The 6293-nt window shown below is 34.4% G+C and overlaps 1 long non-coding RNA gene across 1 annotated transcript; it reads right to left on the bottom strand.

Annotated features, from left to right (window-relative positions):
- Positions 1 to 812: 812 nt before the first annotated feature.
- LOC102801778 (uncharacterized) lies at positions 813 to 5762 on the bottom strand. The gene is made up of 4 exons (XR_438634.3): positions 5615 to 5762; positions 2457 to 2643; positions 1611 to 1681; positions 813 to 1437 (listed from the first exon to the last, which is right to left on the bottom strand). It is a non-coding gene; the product is annotated as an uncharacterized LOC102801778 (long non-coding RNA).
- Positions 5763 to 6293: the final 531 nt, after the last annotated feature.

The following is a 6293-nucleotide window of genomic DNA, read 5'->3' as shown; positions in this document are numbered from 1 at the left end:
TTTAAGAGCTGCGAAACGGATGTATGGGATTAACAGGAACACGTGCATACTTGTAAGGTAATTTTCAGTTGTTCTTCGCCAAATGGCTCGCAACAAATCAAAATTAATACACTTGTTTAATAAATCTGACATTGGATATTTAAATATTGAGTGGAACATAATAAAAATGTGCCCCATTTCCCAGACTACGAAAAAAACAATACAAGATCACTTGATGTTCGAGGATATAAATTTAATTAATAATTCAGTTTTTAAACACCATATATAGATATATTGCGACAGGTCGGAACTCTGCGGCACGTGACATGTCACCAATATTTGGACACATTTACCATACCGTTTGTCATAATTTGTTACCAGAAATTAATTTAGACGAAATTTCCGAAAACACATAACATTAACAAAAGTTTGTAATAAATTGAAACAGAATATTAGTGTATGACTAGTTGATTGGTTCGGTGACGTAATCCCATTGTTGTACATGAATGAGCCACTTAAAAAGAAAACACACACTTTTAGGCACACGTGGTATGCGGTGACGTTTGCTACTCGTTAGTTAGGAGAAACTTATTATTTAAAATTCGATTTAAAGAAAGAGATTGAATAACATTCTTTTTTTGGCGTAGTCACATGTATTTCCGGACTATTCGTAACTATGTAATTGAGATGCTTTGCTATTTGGTTTGTTCTTTTACTGTCTTGGAGAAATGTATTTCATAATTTGTACATTGTACAGCGTATTATAAGAAAGATTCGTAGTCCACACTCGTATATCCAGAGGGAACGTTACGTTTAAAAATAAGTGAATCGTGTAAACAACTGCAAACCAACTATAATTTCACTAATGACCTTGAATATACAATATACAAATTTAAATGTTATTCTAAGAGTGGTGGAAAGGGAAGTCACTGGAAAAAAAAACCAGCATCATACGTCTTAAATCTTTAGCTACGAACCATTTGCATTGACCGATAATATCAACTAGGAATACGTGGATAGCAACTATAAACGACTACCTGATCATAATTAAAATATTAACATGCAAATGTAAATTATGTTTAGATTCATATTTTTGGTTATGTCGTTGCCATTATTTATTTATATCTAGTGCTAGTTTAAGACACTGTGTTGCCTCGTTCAACCTAAACTGAAATGTACAATACGATTTCGAAAACGCTTCTTCTATTCAAACAAAACACTTTATGCGATCCGTGTTATATTAATCAAAGCACAGTTCGTATTATACACATTTCTTACATTGTAAGACATTGTTGTTAAATCGAAGTCATTGTCTAGCTTTTTTTAAAACAATAAAATAACTGAATTGAGTTGTTTTCTTCTTTCATGGATTACAAAATAAAAAAATCAGCCTCCGGTTGCAGTTGAACACTTATTGGTACCGTTTGAAAAATTGCTGGAGAAAGCGGTTGTACTCATCTGAAAAGAAGAACAATGCATTTTTTGTTACTGCTTTCACTAATCAAATAAAATGTATGTGAATTATTTGAAGACTGATATCACGATGTTATGCAAGTATTGTTACGCACTTCGAAAGTAAACAAATACACACATATGACTAATTCAAATATATACGTGATATATTCAACTACCTTCAAAGTCTTTGTCCATTTCAGAAGGATAACCTATTTCTTGAAGTGTACCTTCATATGATCTACCATACCTATAACAAATATTAATTCAGATTTAACTACGTTAAGAATTCGATGAGACTACGGCATGGTGTAAATGGCACGTATACTGGTCATATGTATCCTGCTAAACAGAACCCCATTTAATATGAATATCGGCGACGTGCAACATTTATTTCTTCGTAAAGTTTCTCTTTTGCACGCCTGGCTAATTGATTTAAATATTTTATGTAATTAAAAGCTTAGGGAATGTGTTTGAATATGCGCGAGACACGTGTCAACAACATATCCAAATGATCACGCGCCGGTGGACATGCGCAGATGTTGCCAAATTCACAGGTAGCGAGGCACATATGGGAAATTATCAGTTGCACCAGTTTTCGTCAAACATCTTCCTTCGTATGTCAAGCCTGTTTGCAAAGGGCGTGCACTCAAATCATGGTAAATAATGACAGTTCTCGATGTACGTTATTAGCTGTCCGCGTGTATCACCGAGATATGACGCCTGCAACAGATCATACAGGGCAGTTTGACGGATGCGCATCAAAAGCTAATAACGTCGCTATTGTGAAGTGATTTGCGATCTTCTATTTAGCTTCACATTTTTGTCAGTCGGTCGGTAATCCGCTGCCCTTTGATGTATAAATACTATTCTGAGGACTTTTTTGTATAGCTAGTGAAATTAAAAAAAAAGTGTCGCCAAGCTGCTCCTGGATAATCACCCGGTTTGCAAATAAAACGCATCTGCGTAGTATTCATGCTTAATAACGTATTAGAAAGTATACAATAAAAAAACGCCAAAGATACCTTTGTTTGCCACAATATCGCAGGTAGCTGACAACATCTGAGACGTATTCTGCTAACGACTGTTTGTTGCCCTTTTGCGGTTGATTGCCGCATACAATATTGCCAGCTACTTGACTGATGATTAAACTAGCACAGACTGTGAGAAGGATTATCGGACAGCTCTTCATTGTATATATGATGAGATTATCTAGTTATGCGGTAGAAAACAGGAAATATTAGCAAAATTATTCCTTTGTGTGTTGCGCCAATTACAGCGGATTGGCATGCCCCTGCGTCATACGCGTACACATGAAATGACGGCCATCAATATAAACTGTATATTAGGACAAGAGCTCTTACAACTAGACTTTTAAAAGAAACAATTGCTGAGAATTATTATAGGATTATTGGGTATGAACGATATATTATACACTGTTAGGAGTATATAATTAGTGTATAATACAAATACACATGCAGAAAGAATATTCAGAATTCGTGAAACAATGCTTAAAGATTTCGAAACATTAACTACCAACAAATGGAAATTACTACAAGAGAGCTTGTGTACTTATTATTTGCAGTATGCTAAGGTGAAATGTCGTAACATTAAATATTACTGCAACATGATATCGGCTATGGGACGGAATGTTTTTCGGACAATTGAACAAATTACAAGAATTTGTGAAATTATGATAATCTGTTGTCAGTACAGATTATGATTAAATTATAAGATTATATGTTTATTTATGTTTTATTTAAAGACGGAATTTTAAGTTACAGCAATTATCGTGTACTTTGCATCAGCGCCTTTTAGATACGTTACTCATGTAATACATTATTCACAGAGTAAATAGGAATAATACAATTATAATTAGTTTTCATGCACACACCAGAAGAGGAAGTCTTCAATGTAACATACACGTAGTGTTAATTATGATTTTGTAAATTTATAAACTGGCAGTTGGAATCAGGCAATCGGGTGTATATTACATAAATCTCGTTAGTGTGTTTTAATGAATTCTTCAAATACGTTGTAGCCATAGTATTCAGAACTTTGTAAGTCATAACAGCCCGTAAAAGCCAAAGCAGTTATCCACTGGGATCATTGTATCAGTCCTCCTCAAAGAAAAATCTTTTCAACCCTTTATTTATAGAATGCCCAGTAAATTATATTTAGAGGTGTTGCGCCAAACTGTACAATAACTAGGAAAATACATGAAAATAATTACCTTAAGAGAACAAAAAGATACAAATTGTCTGATACAATTATTCCAGTTAGCTAAGCTTTTGACATTAATTTGTCAATACGGGCAACCCAATTCAGAACAACGTGTGATGTCCTACATTGATCCGTATTGTCACGTGGTCCCCGGTAGTGAGATTTAAAAAAAGAAAGTTTTTTTCAAAAAACAAGTTATTTTTAATAACCCATTTAGAAATGTGGATTTTGTATTCGTATTATATGTATTTTTCATCACTGTTAACATGTTTTATCCAGAAATAGAAAAAAAGTGTTTTAATCGTCTGCTCATAGTCAATGTGAGATTATTCATGAAGATCAAACACTAACAGAAGCCCAAGAATGAAAGCCAGCGGTGTATTTGATTGGTATCTTTTTAGAATGTGCATCCCTATAACAAACAAATTGATTACTGATGTCCATGTAAAAGTGAAACCATCTTAGTGACTGAGTACCGTACTTAATATATATGTACTACGTTGCTCCGGCGACAGGAAGCTAGTTCGTGGAAACTGAAACTTTAAAAATCTGAAACAAAATCCGTATTTTAATCAAAGCATCCCACAATTACGATTGATACACAGAGCGTTACTTAGCGTTACACTACAGAGGTTAGAAATAAACATTGTCAATATAAGATGATTTGTTTTCAAGGTGACATAACTTAAAAACATTGGTTTGTTTTATTAAGATTACTGTAGTCGGAATTTTGATTTTATCCCCAGAAATATCAAACACGGATCAACCCGTATAGCTTAAGGGTAATATTAGTGACTAAAGTTAACAATTTCCTAGCGATCAAATACATATCTGAGCTAGGTGCTTGTACTCAAATTCGCTAGTAGACCTACAAATATATACATACACAAGCTGGTATATGAAAACCGATTAAAAAAGTAAAATCGCTAATAGTCCTACACATATACAAACTGATATATGAAAACCGATTAAAAAAGTAAAATCGTTCGTTGAGCAATAATTTAAGCTTATTAAAGTTAAAGGGTATTCAATATATTGCGAGGTACAGCTCCGTTAGATAAAAATATATTACAAATAAAAAGGTCTAGCTCTAAGACTTGAGAAGAAGTCCAATGTGTGATATAACGATAGTGTCCGCGCATTTTTGTAATTCTGTATGACATGACTTTCAGTAAAATATAATGTTTGTTCTGAAGTTGTCAGGCATATTGTTAAAATGATCAACTTGTGGTTAATTTCGATTGCAAATTTATATTTACATACGAATATGACAGATATTACTGACTTAGGGTGAAATGGTGTAAAGCGAGTTATAATATTCAAAATTTCACGAACGTCTATAACATTTGGACAGTGTGCGTAAAATTTACGATACGTTTGAATACTTTTCTTTGTTTAATTTAAACGCAGCAACAATGTAACGTGGGCCAAAAATATAATCACGCCATCTTTTGCTGACATTTCTAGCTGTTATACCTTACTAAATTGTGACAGTAAGACGTCGCATCAATCTACGTTAAAGCATCAGTCGATACGGTCGTTTTACATTTTGCGTTCATCATAATCAGCGAAATATTCGTAATAACTAAAAACCTCAGACTAATTTTATGATAAAAACACAATTATGTAACAAAAAGACACAATAAGAACGCTTGTGGGGTAAATCTGCTTACTACCCGACTCGGTGGCTGACCTGAAATTGAGATTGAATATCAACGTCTACCCTTAAAGTGCCATCCACCATGATGGAATACGTTACATAACACACAACAACAATGAATAGTTTTCACTAGCCGTTGAATTCAATCACAACCGTCAGTGAAATTAACCGACCGGGCTATTTAAATGTAGTGTTAGTGGCGGATATTTACGGGAACTCGTTTATGAAATGATTTGGCAAACATTTCGAGATTGAACCGAGGATAGGTAAGAATGGAAATAGAGGTAAGGGGTTTCTTACCTTGTTACATGCACTACAGTTTCCTATGATCTTTCTTCTAACTTTAAGTCAACGGCTGTATAACACTCTTGCTTCGTCTATAAAGACATCTGCTCAGCTCCGCCAATCTATCGAAGAGGTAAGAACAAGATCGGTATTTACTACTAATTGGACGATAGCAGGAAAGACTTATATATACTGGAAATAATAAGTTATCTATTCAAATGTAAATATATACCGATATAATGAGAGATCAGCAACAGTATAATGAATTATTCATGCCATTAAGTTCGCTTTTCCCTCACCTGATTGGTTAACGGCCAGGACACATGTCCCAGCAAGAAAACGGATGTTAGGGCAGTGACGACACTGTAGGACACACCGATAAAACGTGTATGACAATTAATATATCGGATCCTCACATATTTCTCCGTATTTGTCCTATTCTCTGCGTCTTACCGTAAATTACCAATGCTTTAATCAGCCACGTTTCGCGCAGTATAGAAAGGATGTCAGTGACAGGCGCATATGCGAGCAGCATCCTCGAACAAAGTCGTTTAATCACACTCAATGACGAACAGATGTCAGCGCGCCTGGCCACATGATATATTTTATCTATATGATGGAATTAAAGGAAACTCCAAATTAACCGTTATTGACACCTGCGTTTTTTAAAACATCGTTGTATTAGAAGAATTCG

This window comes from Saccoglossus kowalevskii, chromosome 21 (genome assembly GCF_978046115.1).
Source record: "Saccoglossus kowalevskii chromosome 21, keSacKowa6.1, whole genome shotgun sequence".
Lineage (NCBI taxonomy): Eukaryota > Metazoa > Hemichordata > Enteropneusta > Harrimaniidae > Saccoglossus > Saccoglossus kowalevskii.
The sequence above is the reverse complement of the archived record's forward strand: the minus strand, read 5'-3'. Positions and strand labels throughout refer to the sequence as shown.